We start from the raw sequence: 7,054 nt of genomic DNA on the forward strand, positions 1-7,054 counted from the left end.
CTCTCAGTGGTCTTACTGATCAGGTTATGGGTTTAGATGTTAATTCAGCCACAAGGGTGTTAGTAAAGTCACGTACTGATATAGGTGAGAAGGTGAGGAGGCCTGGGGTGCAGTCAAATTCATCCAGTTCTGTATGGCTGGAGCTCTATAGTTATAGATCTTTCACTCCAACTCAGATCTTTATGGAGCTGACTTTGTGCACAGGGGCATTGTCATGCTGGAACAGGGTTGTTCAAATAAATGGGAAAATTTCTTGCTTCCACATCTTATATAATTGTCCAAACTTTGAGGTAACAGTTTGAGAAAGAACTACATGTGGCTTTAAAGGTCAGACGTCCCAGTACTATTGTCTTTATAGTGTATCTTGTGCACCATTATCTCAGCCTGGGAATTCAAAGCTGCGGGTTTTTGTTGGTGATAAAAGCAGACCACCAGCGGCTTTGGACAGTAATCAAATAAAGGCCACGAGGAGGAGGATGAACTCCTGCCTAATCAGCAAGCTTATCAAACTATGGTGAGCTGCAGATTTTTATTTTCAGTTCTAATTTTGCCATTAAAGTTTGAGCATGAGCTTTGGGAAAGCTTTTGCATCTCAAATCTGTTGACAGCTGACCTTTCAAAGCCATCCGCTAAGCTCTGTGTGGTTGTCTGAAGCTGAGGGTGAGAGAATGAAAACATCAGGCTATTATATGAGTTTGAATTATTTGATAGAAAGATTTTACTTTGGAACTTTTCGCAAAAGCTGCACGGAGAGGATTTGATTTAAATTCTATAAAGCAAACACAGATACAGATAGATGCATAATCACTTATTATTAACCCTGACACTTGTAGTTTACATTTACATCTTTTTTTTCCAAGTGCCCTTATCCAGAGCGACTTACATTTATTTTAGTCATACAACTAAGTGGCTATAGGGCCCAGGGGCCTTTCTCAGGGCCCCATGAGAGGCACCTTGGTGTGGCTGAGATTCGATCTCATGACCTTCAGATCCAAAGTCCAATGCCTAGTTATGATTTATAATGCTAATCAGTTAAACACAAATTATTCTGTATGCTAATCGGTATAAAAAACGGAGTGCTAGCTAAGTGGATCAAATGTTGAACTGAAGCTACCAATCTGCCCCTGCTGGGCCCCAGAGCAAGGCCCTTAACCCATATAATATGTATATTATATATGACATTATTGGAAATCACTCTGGATGAGTGTGTCTGCCAAAATCCATTAATGTAAAGAGTGGTTGGAATTTATTCTAAGATTAGATTAGAAAAAATAAATAAAACTACAAACTACTACCTCAGACAAGCACTAATGATGAAGATTTCTCACACCATGAACTTCTTTAATCCAGACTTTAATCTCTGTGACTCCAAATTCCTCCAACGATACGACCGAGAATAGCATCTGTTTTTCAGAGGAGTTCATACTGTACTCTCAGGCTTTTTTCTCCAATGCTCGGACAATCATTTCAAACCAGAATCTGTGTGAAAACCTCAACATCTGGTGAAAGCGAGCAACACACACTCCGGCAACACACTCTGGCAACACACACTCCGGCAACACACTCGCTTCCGATATCCAACTGCTCTCACTTTAGCTGCTTAGTTACCAATTGTTTATAGAGGCTAGCGCTTACATGATGACACACTTCACCCAGTACACACACACACACACACACACACACACACACCCACCCCATCACCACAGGGCTACAGGAGCCAGCAACATGAAGACTCTTATTAACACTAACACTCGCCCTCTTCTATACTGCAAAAGGGAAAAAGTGGCAACACACACACACACACACACACACACACACACACACACACATGCTTCTTTCTTGCTTTCTCTTTCTCTCTCTCTCTCACACCACACATACACACTCACACACAAGTACACATTCTTTCACACACCACACACACACAGACACACAGACACACACACACACACACACACACACACACACACACACACATACACTCACACACACACAGTCAAAGACATTAACCATTGTAAAATGATGGTGTGCAGTTTTGTGCCACCAGTATCAAGAATGTATTTTTGTGTGTGAGTGTGTGTAATGTGTACTGTGTGTGTGTGTGTGTGTGTGTGTGTGTGTGTGTGTGTGTGTGTAGATACTCAGCCAATTAATGCCACTTCATTAGGGTGCCATGGTGGGCTTCTCCTCACACAGTAATTATAGCTTCTTCATCTAATCATCTCCTCAGTTCCTCAAAATACCCCATCATGTTCATTTTCCATGCTGTTGGAGAAACAGGAGCCTGACTATGCCATATGCTTTAACACTCACACACACACACACACACACACACACACACACACACACACACACACACACACACACACACACACACACACACACATAGAGTTCGATTAGCATTCACTTACTTTTGTGCCTGACTTTCTATTAACACTTATTCCTTTTTATATCGGAAAGACAAATAAAGAACGAGGGAACGGTGGCGAGGTAAACGAGTGCCAGGGCGAGCTGCTTGTAGCCCACGGAAAACATATGCACGATAAACGCCTTCAGTTCTTTAAAAGCGCTCGGGATTAGCTGAACTCGGAGATGAAAGCCAAAGCGACGGAACGAATCTCTCGCTTTCCTGCACACTGCAGCCATGGAAGCTGGAGAGCCGGAGTGGGAAAAAGGGGGCAAATTTAATAATCTCCCCCCGCAAGGCCTCCAGGGCCGAGGCAGACGGCGGCATGTCGGTTCTGCCCGTGTGTTTGCTCTGCTGTGCTAATGCGCGCTCTAATGTCATGTTTCCTCCGAGCTCTGGGATGATTGCATGGCGGTAGGAGGACGGCAATGCTGATGAGTGTCATGACTTCAGTAGAAAACAGTAGAAATGAACATGTAAGAACTTAATGATGCATGGTGTAGCATTAACACTGAGCGGGCAGGGTAAAGCATGGAACATCTCCTGGGCAGCCCTTTATCTGCTCTTCATCGAGAAGAAGGAGCAAACTGAGACAGCGGCATTACAGCAACTGGAGAAACATTTATCCTTTCCTGCATACTTTATATGAGGTGGTTTTAAAGTCGAGAGACTCGCTCTATTTACAAGAATGTTCTTTATTTGTCTACATTTCCACACTATCAACTTCATCCAGGGTACTTCTAGAGCATGTCCTGGACGAATGTTTTTGAAGCGTCTCAAGCTCCTTCTGCGATTCTACAACAGTGCCAAGATGGCGAGCTGGAACTTCATCGTCAGGAAGAGGACAAATCCGCAGGAGCCAAATCTAGCAAGTAGGGTGAGTAGGGAAGCGAGATCATGTGGACTGTTCTCTGACAATCATCATGCAAGTTTGAGCTCGTGAAGGTCTTTCTGATCTCTCGTCCACTTCCAGTTATGTTCTTCCGCTCCTGAAGTGCGCATGCCGCTCAAGAAACCTCGAATGTCTCTGTGGCAGATTTGCCCTGTTTCATTCAGAATTTCAAATTCTGTTCTGACTTGCTCTTCATGATGAAATCGCAGACGTGGTAAAGCAAGTGGTCAGGATAGCTCCAGCTACACCATTAGTCTGGAAACGGTGTGATCCATCTCGTGTATATGGAAGATGAATCATACCGACTGGACTTCTATCGGGAGTTGTTGGGATGTAACTACCCAATAGAAACAGAGGAAGGAGAACGTTTAGGAGGTAACGATCAGTGAATCTAAGAGTAAATGAAGACTGAAGGTCATAGCTATGTTCTATTTTTGGTGGATGTGTGAAGAGGTCTTAAACTTCTCAGGGATGGATCGAAGAGCAGCATAAAAAATTGGAGACAAGTTGTTCCACCACCTCTGCAGAAAGAATGATTTTCCACCTGGACATAGATGGCCTCCTTCACTCCTCTCTCAAACATCTGTCTTCTCTGTCCAAGATACTACCATGAGTGGTTCTTCTCCAAACTCTTAGCACAAAGTTGGAGGCACATGGTTGCATAGGATGCATAAAATGTTCCCATCGTTTGAGCCGCTAAAGCCAAACCTGTTCCAGCACAGATAGTTCCCTTGTGCACAAAGCCAGCTTCATGAAGATATGGGCTGGAGTGGAAGATCTCCTGCTATAAAGCTCCAAAGCCACTGAACATGAAAGAGTGTAAATGCTGACTGCACCCCAGGCCTCTATCTCCTCACCTCACCTCTATATGTTCCTGACTTTACTAACACATTTGTGGTGGAATTAAATCTCACAAATGTCCACAAAATGCAGTGGAACATTTTCCCAGAAGAGTGGAGGTTCTTATAATAGAAATGGAGACTAAGTATGGAATGGAATGTTAAAAACACATACTCATCTTCTCACGTGGATCATTATCTTAGGATTTTGTTTTTGAATCTGTTTCCCTGATCTTAAATGATATTGATATTCTGTCATACTGTCGCACTGGCACCATTCCTGTCTGTTTTAGTTTCCTTTTTCCCGTATCCGGATGTCGTGACTGCTGTTTCACATGGTTCGGGGTGGAAACGTGTTACCCGAGACCGCTTTCATCTCACTCCTGCTCATTCCCAAAGGAATTCCTTCTGCAGGTCTTTTTGTTGTCGTGCTTTAAAGCGAAATAAAGATGAAATTAAATCCTGTAATAATGAAAGAGCGCTGTCAGAGCTCGTTCATCTCAGGTTCGTTTCCTGGCTGGTTTTCAGATCGGAAATGAACATGTCCAGTGAAGACCCTGAGCTACTGTATGATGGACATGAGCTCCATGCTGAGGGCTTTCCGTAACCGGATCAGTGACTCTGGCAGGTGTGTTGTTCACGATTCCGTTTTAATTGTACAACCTGAAACTGGGTTAGAGGTTTATACACTACTGTATGCAAATATGGTATTTCAAATGTGTGAATTTGTCATTTATTGGTCAGATTTATTTATTTTTCTTGTTATGTAGCTTGTGTATGGATTAAAGTGTCGACTTGTACATTGTCACTGTTTATTATTTTATATTATAACTGAATTATAGCGTTATAGCTAGAATAGTTCAACAAACCTGTCCTGAGTCAGGTTTAAATTTAACTATGTAAACAATCACCAAACAATTATTCTTTTATTATTGAAGCGGTAAAAACAAGGTTAGATGTCACCAGTGTTGTTTATTGTTTTATTTAAATGCATAACTATATCGATGCTAAATGAGGATGCATTCATTTACATAAATTATTTAACTATATTAGCATTAATTGAAGCACAAACCAAACAAATGCTACAGCTGCAGCTCATGGCTCCAAGTGCCTGATAAAAAAAAAAACCCGTATACTCTTGCACTAGCGCCCTCTTCCTGTCTGGGATGGTATATCCTTTTCTGTACTTATGTAAATTTTTGATTACTTTGGCTACTAGTTTTACTGAGTATCAAAGATATAAACTTTTAATCTCTACTTAACAACATTGATGAATCACTAGATGTACTTTTTACTCCACTATATTTTAATTAACGATCACCATTTACATTTTGGCACAAAGAGGCGATATCGCCATCTACAGGGTATTGAAGGTATTAGAAGCGATTTGTCTTTTTGAGCCAAATAAAGCAACTCCACATGAAGACGAATTAACATATATTTAACTTCACATCGATTATAAATCAATATTGTATTTTTATTATTTTTTGTTAATTGAATTTCCCTCTTTAAAAGATTGCTTTGCTACTATTTTTTGATTTTTGAATTTTTTACTATATTTTTGGTTTATACTTTTTTCATTCTGGCGTGTTGAAGAGGCTGTTGTGTGGATGGTTAATGCAGTGTCGAGGTGTACAGTTGGATTTGTATTATAGTAAATAAAACAAATCAAGTGTGTTTGATGTTGAAGACAAGTACAAGTACAAGTCAAATACTCAAATACTGTTCAAATCAGATTCTCGAAGACTTAACTCAAGTCAAATAGGAATTGACTTGTAATGAACTAAGTTTTGGAGTAAGGTATCTATATTTTTACTCAAAGTATGATTTTCAGGTTCTCTTTACAACTAGTGATAAAAAAAACAAAACTTTCTTATAACAATAATACATTTAAACTATATTATTTTGACAATCTTATAAAACATGATACTTAAATGAATAAGTCAACACACATTAAATAGTAAATTTGGCTCATTTTCCTTGTAAAAACAAGCAGAAAAACAGTGTCAAATATCTTTAAGGGTTTTTCTGAAAAAGCTTAGTTGTCAGGAACTCAAAGTGCTCCTATTGGGAAAATCATATGCTTTCAAAAAGATCTTTGTATATATGGATGAGACCAGAAAGACCTCCCTAGCAGATATAGTGAACTTTTCCAGCTAAACTTCACCTGCTAAGCCCTCGGGCGTTCACGATGCGCTTTAACTTCCCCTGATTGAAGCGTTCGGAGATTCCACTGAAAGTTCCAGTTTCATTGGGTTTCTCTCAGAGCGGATGCCGTATCTGACCCATAGCCAAGATTACACCATTCATTTGAAACGTCTGGCCTGGTTCGCTCAAGGGCATCATCACCTGGCTATCTCTCATGTGCGTTTTCTCTCTTTCTCGTTTTGCTTCTCTCTGCCATTCTTCCCAATGAAAAACAAGGCACCAGTACGAAAAGCAATATGGCAGTATCGACCCTATCGGCAAAACCCCACCCCTCAAAAATAGCTCATTTGAAATGTCACAGATGACGAGGAGATAAATCCTGACAGGGAAGAGACTCTGAAATGTGAGTGTGTGTTTGTGTGTGTATGAGCTACACACACACACACACACACACACACACTCGTAGTGATTGGTTGAATCTGTCTGATTGTAATCTTAGCTAATTATCTGTAAGGGAAAAAAAAATACGATTAAATATTTCACCTTTAATAAGCGAGAATAGAAAAATAACAGATCGTGGTACAATCACAGGGTGACCATTTAGTTACATATAAATACTTAAAGTACAACGTTTTTTAGTAAATACGTAAGAATCTATCACAAAGATATGACATTCACAGCAGGTCAGTAAGAAGGAAAGATGCTTGAGAGAACATGCAGGTGGCAGTAGTCTGTATTTAGCATCTAAACAGGGAAACCGGAAGAGATACA

The sequence above is a fragment of the Silurus meridionalis genome, chromosome 5, assembly GCF_014805685.1.
Source record: "Silurus meridionalis isolate SWU-2019-XX chromosome 5, ASM1480568v1, whole genome shotgun sequence".
NCBI lineage: Eukaryota > Metazoa > Chordata > Actinopteri > Siluriformes > Siluridae > Silurus > Silurus meridionalis.